Genomic DNA, 15,098 nt, shown 5'->3' on the forward strand with positions numbered 1-15,098 from the left:
ATTAAGACATTAAGATTTGAGGGTCACTATCATAATTGCAAGAAATATGGACATAGAGCTTTTGAATGTAGATCAAAGCCTATGTGGACATCAAATCAATCAACAAAGCAATCAAACCATGAATTTTGGGATTGCAACACTAGGTACAGTTGTCACTATTGTCAAGAATATGGACATATACCCAAAAATTGAATAAGAACAAATTTTAGGGGAAACTATAAAAGATAGTTGAGTCAAACCACATGTTTTAGTTGCTTAAAAATTGGTCATATTAGCAAGAATTGCCCAACAAGGTCAAAGGCACCTAGTTCTAAGTACAAAAATGGAAAGGCAAAGATAGATTTTGAAAACATCAAAAGTGAGATGAATAAGACATGGAAGAAGAAAGATGAGTGTAGCACATCAAGTGTAGAGATCACTTCACCTAGCAGGTCAAGTGATCACACTTCATCAAATTAAGCAAGAATGGGTGTGTGGGATTTATAAACTAAGTCACATCATACATGAATCCCAAAACATAGAAGAATTGCAAAGAAGAAATCAGCATAAGGAAAGATGAAAAACTAAGAGTCTTGCAAAATCTGCCAAAATTGTCTTCAGATGCTGAGTTGCTAACAGCGACCGAGTTGATAGATAATGTCAAGCTGTGAAATATCAATAGGAGCCGAGTGAAGTCAAAATCCTTTAGATGCCGAGTAGACAGTTGTCAGCACACTAAGCATTAATTACTCTATTTTAAAAGAGTACATAATCCAATTTTTGACCATTCAAATACAAAGCAAAGATGAGAAGAGCACAGAAGATCAAGGTTAGCTTAGAAGCTATTTGTGAAGATTTCCATAGCAATTCAGCATGAGTCTCATCGATTTAAGGTATTTTTACTTAAGTGTCAAGCTACATAGTGTTTATAAAATTGTTTAAACTGTAAACCCTAGTTTGGCAAACAATGGCATCTGGGTCTGGAACCACTAAGAGAAAAAAGAGTCATGAGATATAGTTGGTTAGTAATGAAGTTAAGCAACCAAAATTCAAGCCCATCCTAGAAGTCGCATATAAGAAGGATCTTGCAGGTGCATTATCAGTTATTCTTGATAAAGTTGTTATGGTCCAAGATGTCTGTAGATGCTATAACTACAAAATTGGATCCATAGGAGATTTAGAAATTCACAATGTATATGACAAGTTATGTGAGAACAACATACTAAAAGATGAGTTCTCAATAGTCGAGAGAAAAGGATTAACCCAAACTTGAGAATTTTTTACTGTTTTCAAAGTTGAATGGGTACGTATAGTTTTGAGCAGAATGCATGATGGAGCCTTTTGGTTAGAAACAGGGCCAGTGAAATTCTCCAAGAAAACTATTCATAAGGTTACTGGTATTCCAACCCTAGATCAGCCAAAGACCCTGTGTAGTGATAAAAGAGAAATAATAGAGAGAAACACGGGTGCTAAATGGAATAATAGGGGAATGACTATAGATACAATTATAGAATCCCTACTAGATTTTTCTATGAGAATCATCTCACACAAATTTTATCAGTCAAGTAGGTTAAACAGTGTGCCTTGTATAACAGTTGATGTTGCATACAAATTGATCAAAAAGGATCATACTTATGATCTAGCAGAGCTCATGTTTCAACAGATTAATGAGAATCTAGGAGCTATAAGGAAGAGCAAGGGAGCTTAGTGCAAATTTGGATCCATTTTGGTGTGCATGTTTTTCTATCTGATGAAAGAATTTCCTTCTGTAGGTAAGGTGAGATGGAGTCCAGAAAAAACAATTGTTGAACAAATCAATGGATATATTGAACAAATGAGTGATAATTTTGATGCCCAAATGACTAGTTACTTTGAGAACTTCAAATAGTCCATGAAAAAAAGAATGAGAATTCCAGTTTTATTGACTGACAAATATGAAAAAGACATTTGTTTTCTTGTAGATATTTATTATACCTATATACAAGCAATAATACATAGAGTAAGATGGCTTAGGCCACTAGGATATGAACTTGACATTGATCAAGCCTCTGCAGCAATAATAGTCCTCCTTGCAAAAGAAGTTGATAAGAATGCAAAAGCCTTTGCAACCTATGATATGGTAAAATCAAGGGTGAAAATAGATTTGAAAACTACCTCTGTAGTAAATAAGAAAGAAAAATGAGGAAGAAGACATTGAAGATGAGGAAGATGAACCACAAGGTCTAACTCAAGGGTTAGGAGAAGATGAAGAGGAAAGTGCTAAGGAAGAAGAAGCCGAGGAAGCACAAGTTGAAAAAAAGATCACAAAAAGAAAGGCCAAAACTCCTCCTGCTCCTCAACCCAAGGGAAAGAAAGTAGTTGCTCCAGCACCAAAGAGACCTACTACAAGGGCTACAGCACAAAAAGCCCAAGAGGAGGAAAGAGAGAAGAAGAAAACTTCAAAGAAGATTGTTGTCAAGCCAAAGAAGAAAAGAAAATTTGTTGCACAGCCTAAAACAGATGAGGAAAAGATTGAGTCAAAGGAAAACAACCAATTTCAAGTGGTAAGGCACAAACCTCAAACTACTATTGATAAATTATTTTCAAAGATCAAGAATGATGATTTGAAAGGTTTAAAGAACCTAAATTTTTCTAAGCTCACCAAAGAAGAACAAAATATATTAGAGGAATCAGTGTATGCTATGATGGCTGAGTATAAGCACACACCTCTAGAATTAGATGAATCAATGCCTAAGGATTTGTACAAAATTGTAGAGGATAAATGACATTTTTGTTTACAAATGGAAAGGGAGATAAGGGAATCAACATTAGCTAGATTGTTGCCTGATTTTACTAAGGATCAAATAACAAATGCAGTCAAGAGGCATAACAATAGATTCACTCCCAAACATAGAGCTTTCAGCATTTTACAGAACAAAATTGAGGAGGTAGTTACAAAATCCACAAGATTGCGGAAGATAGTTTACAAGAAAATAGAAGATGTGTATAATGAAGAATATAAGGTAGAGGCAAGTATCAAGATAAAGTAGAAGAAGGCATCAAGGATCAAAGAAAAAGAAAAGGAACAAGTGGAGAAGAAGGTTGGAGAAGAAAAGGAAGATGAAAAGGCACATACAGAGGAGAAAGAGGAAGAGAAAGATACAATTGTGCAACAAGATCAAAGTGTGCAAGATACATAGGTATCCCCTCCTAGTCCTCCTCATGCCACCATCACACCTACAGAGATTATCAAAATCAAGGATGTTACAGACACTTCAAGTCCAAACATCAATCCATTAACTGCAAAGGATTTAGAAATCCTTGACCAATCAACACTAGTAGCAAAATTATGTTCAAATCTTGTATTGGTTAGTGTTGATGAATTGTAGAATCCAGTAGTCAAAATAATGGTAGTGAAGGTAAAAACACAAAAACCACCTTCCATCATACAACCTACTAGTATTTTATTCCTTCCTCCACCACCTCCACCAAGTGTAGTCAGTGACACACTTCAAATGCCAAGTACAGCAGCAGGGGAAACTAAAGAAACAACTGAACAGCCAGCAAGTTCAACCCCACCTAGTGATCATCAAAAGGATATACAAGCTAAAGAAAAAGAAGAGACAAGCAAGAAAGAGGAGTTTGCAATACAAACATTGGTTGCATTACCCAAATCTGGTACTCCAACACAGACTCTTCAGCAGCCAAGCACCGATAGGTTACAATTACAAATTAGGACACCAAGCTCAAGCTCATCAAAGGTAGCCAAGAAACTTGACTATGGAATTCCTGAGCTTGATGAAGAAATAAAAATTCCATATTATGAATCTAGCACTCTCATTGAAGAGAAGATCAATGAAATTTAGAGTGCATTGGACAGAAGAAGGAGACAAGAAGCACTAAGAAGAGAACACAAGCACAAGCTTACCTTGAATGAAATCAAAGACATATTCACCAAAGCTTTCTGCTTACAGTCTCTAGATGAGTCAAAACCAATTGTAGAACAACTATCTGATATAGTTGACCAGGTGACTAGTGAAGACCAGGAAACAAATGCCAAACTACTAGAATGGTCAGAAAGAAAACTCCAAGGCAAGGTAAACAAGAAAATATTTGGTGATATAGCACTATCACAAGTAGAGTTGGCTAAGAAAATAAAAAAAGTAAAAATTGTACTTGGAAACATATTTTCCCTGTACAACAAGTTGTGTGACTTTTCCACATTCACACAGGATACTAGCCAGAAGATACTGAACTTGGAGAAAAATTTGAATATTTCTAGCATGCAACTCCCGACAAATTCAGCTCAGAGTGAGAAGCATTTTGCCCAATTGCTTCACACACAAAGAGAGTTAGCTGTCTTAGCAGTAGAGGAGGCAACCACAAAAGCTAAATTGATACAAATTCAATCCTCTATCACTCCTCATTTGGAATTACTTCACAAGGAGCAGATGAATGCAGAGATAGTCCACAAGAAAGACCCCAATCTTTCTACAACTGATGGACTTGTACACCTAGCAGCAGAGATTGCCATCTAGCATAAGTCATTGGATGTTGCACTAGCAAATTGGGATGTAGCTCTGAAGGTACTCCTTGAAGTAAATAGTACATCTTTGGCCAAGTATGGCATTTCTTTGTAAAACCTTTGACATAAGTGTCAAAAAGGTGGAGAATAAGTATGAAGTGAGAGTTAAGTACAGAATGAAAGGGTAAGTATGATGAAAGGGGGAGATAGAAATTTTTTGACAAATTTTGTATAACATATTAGTTAGAATGCAGAAACAAGACAGAAGTCACAAAGTGTATAAGGCATAATCAACTCACAGGGAGTCATAAGGTATATCGTTATTTGTTTCTAAATTTTTTTTAAGCGAATAAGAGGATGCATGAAATAATGCCAAGATCACAAGATCTTAGTTAAGTTTTTTTTCCACTCATGTCAAAGGGGGAGATTGTTGGTCTAAAAAATGATTTTGACAGCTGAGTGTCAATACACTTAACCATTTTTCACTATACAGTGTCGAGTGATATCAAGTGTCAAGTTATTCAAGTGTCAAGTGATATCAAGTGCTGAGTTATTCAAGTGTCGAGTAACATAAGGTGCTGAGTGATACAGTTTTGTTTAGGTGCCGAGCTATCTAGGAAATAGCATGTACCGAGCATCAGTAATGCTTCAAGAGCTGAGTAACTCAGGATATCAGCATAACAATTTGTAATTGCACAAACTATGATGTAAACCATTTTTGTAGCCGACATAAGGTAAATCTTGAATGATCTAGAGATAAGAATGAATCTTTTACATTTCCTATGCAATCTTCATACAGCCAATTGGAAAATTGGAAAGGCATGCAACCAATTAGCAAAAAGGGAAGTATTGAGCAAGAAATTGAGATTCAATGTGGATCATAGATCCATATCTAACCCTAAATCCTCAAATGTCTTTATAAGGCAGAAAAAATTTCATTGTAAAGAGATGCGAGCAGATATACAAGGGTGTATAAGGAAATCTATTTTCAGAACAAGGGTTATTAGATCACAAAGGATCAAGATCAAAGAAAGCTGAACAAGTACCTGCATTCAGCAATCAAGGATTGCAAACTATCAGGTTTATAATACCTAATACTCTCTTACCATTGTATTAGAAAGGAAATCCTATGTAGATAGGTTGGCTTAACAGCTATTTGTAGATCCTTATCAAAAGGTGATTAAATCCTTTAACAGGGTGACACTTCATGTTAAGTGTTTGTAAATCCTTTAACCAGGTCACTATTGACACGGTGTAAAGCCTTTAAAAAGGTAGGCCTTTAATAGGGTAGACCATCAGAAGTGGTTGAACCATATTACTGTAGTGAATTTTTTGTGGGTATCATCCCCACCCCAGTTTTACCTTCTTATTTTTGGAGGGTTTATGGGTTACCAAATTCCAGTGTTATGTGTTGTTGATGCATATTTTAGTTTCATATTTTCATGACGTATTTACATGCATGCAATTTACTTTCAGATAAAAAATTTATTGTATAAAGTATAATACTTCTGATTCACCCCCCCCCCCCCCCCCCACTCTCATCAGTATTCTTTCCATATTTGAATATTCCAACAGTAGAACCCCAGGAAACATTTTTTGATCCTTTGAGCTATGAGTTGTGTGATGATGTTGTAGTTGACTACATTGACTTTTTGTTGAATTTAGATAAAGATAAAGTTGAGTATATATTTGGCACATATGATGAGATTACATAGCATGCTCATCAAGAAACCTTGGAGAAGACATCTCATAAGAAGGTCGATTCAATCATGAAGAAGGCATTATCTAAGGCCAAAATGATAGAAAGTGAATCTAAGGCCATGAGATAGATAATGAAACAAGGTCTATTAAACATACAACCCTTGTCAATTTTAGTTGTTGAGACAACTTTGGGACAAAACACTCCTTATGTGGTAGTGTCCAATGTGTAAGGAAACTCAGGTGTGGAAATAGCTTCCTACACTAATTTCTTAAGAGAAGTATGGTGCAAATCCTATTAAAATCTTTTACACTTACAAATTCAATATCATGTAAACAACAATATTTTAGCCAACCAAACATAAAGAAAATAGATAGAAAAAGAAACACACAACACAAATATTTTCCCATGGGGAAAAACCTTTTGGTAAAACAACCCCACCCCTCCAACACCTGCACAATGTATTATCTTCAACACAAGGTTACAATACACTTCCAATGCCAGTTCAACAATGACAACAGAAGACTCTAGTAGCAACTCATAGTACCAATAATACACTTTCTTGCATCACATCTCTTCGCAACCCTAAAAATGCTTATAAGATGCACTTCACTTTAGGGCTACTCCCAAAGGTAACCGTATTAGGGTTTTTACCATTCTTTGAGAAAATAGGAACCCCAAACCCCACGATTGGGGTAGAGTGTACAGTACTCAAATTTATCAGTTGCCACATGTCTTCACCTCTCATTGAATCTTCCTGACATAGCTCTTACATGTCATAGGAATCCATGATAGCCATTTTAGCCATGATCTCCTTATACACAATTCAAGATGCCGACACATCAACATTATTTGCAAGAAATACATTTTACAAAACAAATAACAAGAATATGAATTATCCAAGGTTGAGACACCTTATTCCTAACATTCTCCCACTTTTCGAACACCTTGTAAGAGCAACCTGAAGATAACAAGAACTAACCGCTATAGGCCAAAAGGCCCATAGACTCCGAACACCATCTGAACTTCTCAATGCCCACTGGTTTCATTAATGCATCTACAAAATTATTCATAGTATCTACCTTCCACAAATTTACCTTTCCATCTTCCACCATATCTCTTACAAAGTGAAACTGTACAGCAATGTGCTTCATTTTGGCATGGAAAGTTGGATTCTTCGCAAGGAAAATAGTGCTCTGACTATCACACCAAATGGTAATCTATTCTGCATCAACACCAACATCAAAACACAATCTCCTAAGCCAAATGGCTTCCTTACAAGCATGAGTAGCAGCCATGTACTCAGCTTTTGTAGTGGACAAAGCAACCATAGGTTGTCGCTCGCTCATCCAATTGATGGCACCACCAAACATAGTGAACACATAAGCACTGGTGGATCTCCTACTGTCAATATCACCTGCCCAATCTGAATCCACAAACCCATGAATACAAATTGAATGTGGAGATCCAAAAGAGTTACCATGATAACATATGGAGTATTCTGATGTACCCCTCAAAATATCTAAATACTCGCTTAACTGCATCCCAATTGTACCCATCTAGGATTAGCCATAAACTGACTCAAGACTCCCACTGCTTGGGCAATGTCTGGTCTAGTATAGACCATAGCATACATAAGACTACCAACTGCACTAGCATAAGGTACTCTACTCATGTCATCCATCTCACTAGGAGATTTTGGAAAATCATCTACAGATAACTTTGTTCCCATAGAAATAGGAACACATAGTGGTCTACGATTTTCCATGTTGAACCTGTCCAACACTGACTTCACATACTTACTCTAACTCAACCAATATTTTTTGTTAGATCTATCTCTACTGATTTCCATACCCAAGATGTACCTAGCTGCCCCAAGATCTTTCATCTCAAACTGTGCTGACAACTAAGATTTAAAATAAAAAACCATACTCTTACCCTTCCCAAATAGAAACATATCATCAACATATAATGCAACAATAACAAGGTGATCATTTTCAACTCTGAAATAAACATAATGATCTAATTTCAATCTTACAAATCTAATTGACAACACAAAGGCATCAAACTTAAGGTACTACATCCTAGGAGATTACTTCAAACCATATAGAGATTTCTTTAATATGCAAACTAAGGATTATTTACCTTTAACAATGTAGTGCTCAGGCTGTGACATGTAAATCTCTTCCTCCAAATCACCATGAAGGAAAGTTGTCTTCACATCCATCTATTCTATCTCTAAATCATATGATGTAGCAAGAGATAATAGAAATCTAATGGATGTCAACTTTGCAACAGGAGAGATTATTTCACCATAGTCTATTCCCTCTACCTATGAATACCCCTTTGCAACCAATCTAGCTTTGTAGCTTTCAACACTACCATCTGCACAGAATTTCTTCTTGAACACCCATTTATAGCCAACAAATTTTCTCCCTTTAGGAAAAGGTACAAGGTACCAAGTTTTTTTTTTTCTCTAATGAATCCATCTCATCATCCATAGCCTCAATCCAGGAGCCTACATCTTCCATGCCCAAAGCCTCTTTCACAGATCTAGGCTCATCAGTGTTAGTAATCAAAGCAAAAGCACAACTAGAATCTAACATAGAATAACCAAACCTTTCTGGTTTCTTTCTTTCTCTCATGGATCTCCTCAAGGGCTGTGATTGAGGTTGTTCTTCCTCTTCTTTTGAACTATCAGAGCTGTTAGAGCTCTCCTCATCATTAGACCCAACATGGTCTCTCTGTTCAGTCTTCTCAGGGGTAGGAGGCAACTGAACGACATCTTTTTCCATTTCTTTTTCATTTGGTTGTAGCACAATAGGAGAAGATGTTAGCTCTCTAAAAATAACATTTCTACTATACAACACCTTACTAGTCACAGGATCCCAAAGCTTGTATCCTTTCACACTAGCACTGTATCTAATGAAAATACATTTAATAGCTTTGTTTTCCAACTTAGATCTTTTCTCCTTTGGAACATGTGCATAAGCTTCACAACCAAACACACGAAGATGTATAATTGAAGGCTTCTTACTAGACCACACCTCCATGGGTGCCTTACCAAAAAGGGCTGATGTAGGAGATCTGTCAACCAGATAGCAAATAGTGGCCACAGCTTTGACCCAAAATCTTTGTTCTAAACCAGCTCCACTAAGCATACTCCTAGCCTTCTCCATCAGTATCATGTTCATTCTCTTTGCAAATCCATTTTTTTGTGGGGTATAAGGAGTTTTCTTATGCCTCTCGATACCTTATTCTTTACAGAATTGTTCAAACTCTACCAAGCAAAACTCACCACCATTGTTAGTTCTGACACATTTAATCTTCTTACTAGTCTAATTCTCTACAAGGGCTTTAAATTCCTTGAATTGATTAAAGACTTGTGTCTTACTTTTAAGGAAATAAATCCATGTCCTTCTACTATAATCATCTATGAAAGATACAAAAAATACAGACTTGGAGATTGAAGGAACTTATACAGGACCAAATACATCAAAATGAATAAGATCCAAAACATCAGAAGATTTGTGAGAACTAGAGTAAAACTGAACAAGATTTTATTTACTATAGACACAGTGTTCACAAAAATTTAACTCGAGATTGCAATCATTTAACCCCTCAATGAGATTTTTACTTTTCAGGGTTTTGAGACCCTTTTCACCAATGTGACCAAATCTCATATGCCACAACATTGTCTTTTCTGCAAGTAGCTTACCTTCCAAAGTGTTTGCATTGCCATCGAAACCAATAACCACAAAATTCTTCACTTCTCGTTCAAATGGTGAGGATGAAGAACTATTATATAGAGGAATACATGATCTAGCTGAAATAAGGTACCTCTCCTAGTACCCCTTGCAAGCAGTATCGATCCTCTCATCATCTTGCATCCTTCTTTCGAAAAAACAACTTGCACACCTACATCATTCAGTATAGTTATAGATAATAGGTTTTGTGCCAAACCTAGAATGTGCATAACTCCGTTGATTCCCTTTACTCATCCATCATGAAATTTGATAGTGACCCTTCTACGTCAAACTATCTTTAGGTGAGAATCATCACCCAAGTACACCTTTCCACTATAGAACTCTTCATATTTTGAGAACTAGTTTTGATGAGAGGTAATTTGAAAAGATGCACCCAAGTCAACCAACCACATATCATCAAATGCATGGGCTGCCAAAGCTATGATGAATGCATCACTATCTTCTTGAGATCTTTCTAAAGTTGAATCTGAACCTTTCTTCTTTTTCTTTGGCTCTTTGCAATCTTTACGGAAGTGCCCAAATTTATCATAGTTCCAAAATTTTTCCTTGGATTCATTGGAAGTCTTTGACTTCCCATGGGATTTGGATCTACCCTTATTGTCAGAATTATTGTCATTTTTCTTCCCTCTTTCAGTGGATCTCCCACGAACAGCAAGGGCTTCTTTTTTTCAAAATGGAAGCCTTTCTCTACATCTCCTCTGATAGCAGTGAAGACAGCACATCATCCATTTTGAAGGTGACTAATGTGCTTCCTAGAGCCATCACAAGATGGTCCCATGAATCTAGTAAGGAACACAAAAGTGTGTAGCAACGATCCTCCTCCTCTAACTTGACACTAGCTGATGTCAACTATGTAGCCAGTAGATTAAATGCATTTAAATGATCTGTTAAGGATCCACCTTCCTCCATTCATAGAGATTACAACTTCTTCCTCAAAAATAACTTGTTCATCAGAGATTTGGCCTGATACATGGCCCCAAGTCTTTCCCACAAACTATATGTGGTGTTCTCATCTAGAACATTCAGAAGAACTGCATCGATTAAATAGAGTCTTATGAGACCCTTAGCTTTACAGTCTTTGATATCCTGATCTGCTTAAGCTATAGTTTTTGGTTGTAGCACTTGAATTTGCTTCCCATAGGTCACGATCTTCCAACATGTCTTCCATCTTGAGTTTCCATAACTCGAAATTAGTGCCATTAAATTTCTCCACCTCCATTCTTCCATATGATGAACTCACCATCTCAATTTGCAAATAAAATTTAGGATGCTTTGCACAAGACTCCCACTCAACTTGTGATTAGCTCAAAAAACCCTACCCAACAACTAGGATCAAAAGTTGATCAGGCTCTGATACCACTTGTAAGGAAACTCAGGTGCAGAAACAGCTTCCCACACTAATCTCTTAAGAGAAGTATGGTGAAAATCCTATTAAAATCTTTTACACTTACAGATTCAATATCATGTAAACAACAATATTTCAGCCAACCAAACATAAAGAAAATAGATAGAGAAAGAAACACATAACACAAATATTTTCCCATGGGGAAAAACCTTTCAGTAAAACAACCCCACCCCTCCAACACCTGCACAATGTATTATCTTCAACACAAGGTTACAATACACTTCCAATGCAAGTTCAAGAATGACAATAGAAGACTCCAGTAGCAACTCACAATACCAACAATACACTTTCTCACATCACATCTCTTCGCAACCCTAAAAATGCTTTTAACATGTGCTTCACTTTAGGGCTACTCCCAAAGGTAACCATATTAGGGTTTTTACCATTCTTTGAAAAAATAGGAACCCCGAACCCCACGATTGGGGTAGAGTGTACAGTACTCAAATTTATCAATTGCCACATGTCTTCACCTATCATTGAATCTTCCTGACATAGCTCTTACGTGTCATAGGAATCCATCATAGCTGTTTTAGCCATGATCTCCTTATACACAATTCAAGATGCTGACACATCAACATTATTTGCAAGAAATACATTTTACAAAAAAAATAACAAGAATAGGAATTATCCAAGGTTGAGACACCTTATTCCTAACACAATGAACAGAAGAGAAGATCAAAGAGATTTATTGAAGTAATGTTAACAAAGACTAAGAGAGTCAAACATATGGCAAGAGGTAGAAAGCATTGTTGACAATTGAATCTAGTGATGATGAAGAGATTGAGGAATAGGAAACCAAGCAAGCTAAAAAGGTGACTCCACCTAAAAAATTAGCAAAAAAATCTCAACAAGCATGGAAGCCAAAGATTGAGAAGATAAACACAAAAATTGCAAACAAGGGAAACTTTGTTCAGATGAACAAGTTTTATGATCTATACAATAATTTTGAGAAAGATCAAATTGATATATCTACTATGAGACATATCATTGCAAATGATCTAAGTATGAAGGACATCAAAGGAGTAGTGAACTAGAAAGTCTATGAGAGACACATAGAAAAGAGACTCTAGTAAGAGAAGAAGACCTTGAACTTCAAAAGTCTATGCTAAGGACAATTTGCAAGATTGATGATGAAGATGATATTAAGAGATTGTTAAATAACCTCACACCATACCTAAGAAATAATTTGAGGTCATTATTTTGTATGGTTGGTGAGAAGAATAAGTTGAGAAAGGATATTGTAGTAGCTATCAACAAGATGTTGTTAGAGTCATAGGCAACATCTCCTCCAACTCCTAGAACCTCTAAAGTATCATTTAGTGGTGACACTATGAAGATTGATCAAATGAATGTTACTCTCAACATTGATGACACCATCCATTTGGTGGCACTGAACCAAATGTACTAGACATTGAAGATGTTGAGGAAAAGTTGAAACAAATTAAGAGAAGAGGCTAATAGAAGTTGAAAAGTAGAAGATAGAGGAAACCAAGCGAAAATTTATTGAGGAAGATAGAAAAAGAAAGGAAGATGAAGATAAGAGAAGGATTGCAAAAGAAGTAAAGAAAAAGAAAGAATAGGAGGAAGAAAGGAAAAGATCTGAAGAGAAGAAAAAAAGATAGGAAAAGGAAAATAAAGAAGAGGAAGAGAGATAAGTAAAGGAAGTAGCAAAGAAATAGGAGGATGAGATTGAACCATCTAGTTCATCTACTCCACTCTCTCTTGATAGTTTGGCTATCTAATGATGATGATCAAAATGATATGATCTCATCCTTATCCAAACTTTTACAAAAGAATAAGATTGTTAAGAATTTGCAGAGATCACTAATGGAAGTAACTAACAGATTGCATGATACTTTGACAGTATAACATACTCAGTTAGATCCTGAACTAAGAGAATAGGTAGTGCTAAAGTATTTTTATGAAGAGTTTACTAATTTGATAAATGTTTCAAAGGTGAAGGCTCAATTTTCCCATGATGCTAACATGTTTAGCACCATCTTCTATAACATCAAGAACAAATTAGTCAATCTTGATACATGCATAAAAGAACTTTGAATATGTCAGCTAGAAGGGAAATCTTTGTATGTTAAGTGTACCTTATTATATAAACTAACTAAGGATCTATATAGTTAGATAGAGGAAAAGATGAATGAGCTAGAGGCTTTATCTAGCTTAATCCAACACCCATCTAGTCAAAGTTGATGATATCAAGAGTCAAGTTGCCAGTGTTCATAGCAATATCAGGAAACTAGAACTTTGAAAAGAGCATATATTAAGGAGAACATCTTATTTTAGAGAATCCATTACTTTGAAGTTAGCATTTTTTGAGAAGTAACTAGAAGAATGTTTCAAGGCCAAGGACACATATACAAACTTTTTGTATTCAGATATCAATGCAGTTGAGATTGCATCATATGCATTATGTGCAATCCTCACATTAGCAGAGTCTAACAAAGTGACATGGAAAAAAGATATGAATAGCTTGAAGATTATTTTTATGATTGTATGAAGATAATATCAGCATAAGGGAAGACAATAATTTCATTAGTTTTTGATAGTTTTGGATTGAATCTTGACATTTTGACATTTGTCATTGATGTCAAAAGGGGAAAGATTCGTGTGTATACATGTCATTGTTTGGAAAGATACAAAGGGGAGAGAAACATGTGGAGATTTTAAAAGTGCAAAGTATATTGTAAGGGGGTGCATATGTAAAAACTTAACTATTAGATGTAAGGTGGTATTTACTTTTGTTTTTGTCACTTAGCCAATTTTCCCTATTTTCTTGCCATCAATGCAAAAGGGGGAGATTGTTAACAATTGGCTAATAGTGATATGTAATTTTTTTCATTAATGGTAACACATGATGTACATGTTGACAAGAAACCTTGGAAATAATGATACTTAGTTTTTGGCTATCAGAAAATTGTCTAAGTATAGAATTTGGTTTAGAATAGTGTATTGTTTATAACATGTTGTAGACATCATATCATGTCAAGAAAAGTTACATGGAGATAGCATACATGTTGATGATGATGTGTATAACCTCAAAATTTTTTACGAACTAAACAAAACAAAGTTAATCATGTTTTGATGAAGCAAGACATCAGAATTGAAGGAAAGCATTATTTTGATTGCAAAACAATTACTTGTCCAATTAGGGTTGGCATCCTAGATGTTTACTCTAACTTGGAAAAGTTAATTTTGGTCTTAGCTAACCCAACAGTATTTTATGTAAATGCATGATATTTATGCAAAGGACTTCTTGTGATAAGAAGTATGAAATCTTGGTGTATTAGTGCTATCTTCTAAGATTGCGAAGTGAGAAAAATTTTGTGAAAGCAATATATGAAAAGTTTTATCTAGTGATCTAAGATCAAGCTAAAGATCAAAGATCAGAAAAGGAATGAAAATAACTATAAATTACTTGTTTGAGCAGTGAGCTCTTCTTGTAATTGAAATTGCATTTTTGGGCAGTGGGCTCTTCTTGCATACATTATACTACAACTCCTAATAGGGTTGGCATCTCTTAACAGGGATTTAAAGAGTCCTAACAGGGACTGGTTATACTAAATTTTCTCATTGACTCCTAATAGGGTCCATCCTCTAACAAGGAACATATATATTAGTATATTATCTAGTGGGTATCATCTCCACTAGGGTTTTCCCTTGGCTAGGGTTTCCCTAGTTAACAAAATATGGTGTCATGAGTTATCTTTGTATATTATTACTATTACTATT

Source organism: Cupressus sempervirens, chromosome 5 (assembly GCF_028749045.1).
Source record: "Cupressus sempervirens isolate cs-2001-9-10 chromosome 5, ASM2874904v1, whole genome shotgun sequence".
In the NCBI taxonomy this organism is placed as follows: domain Eukaryota; kingdom Viridiplantae; phylum Streptophyta; class Pinopsida; order Cupressales; family Cupressaceae; genus Cupressus; species Cupressus sempervirens.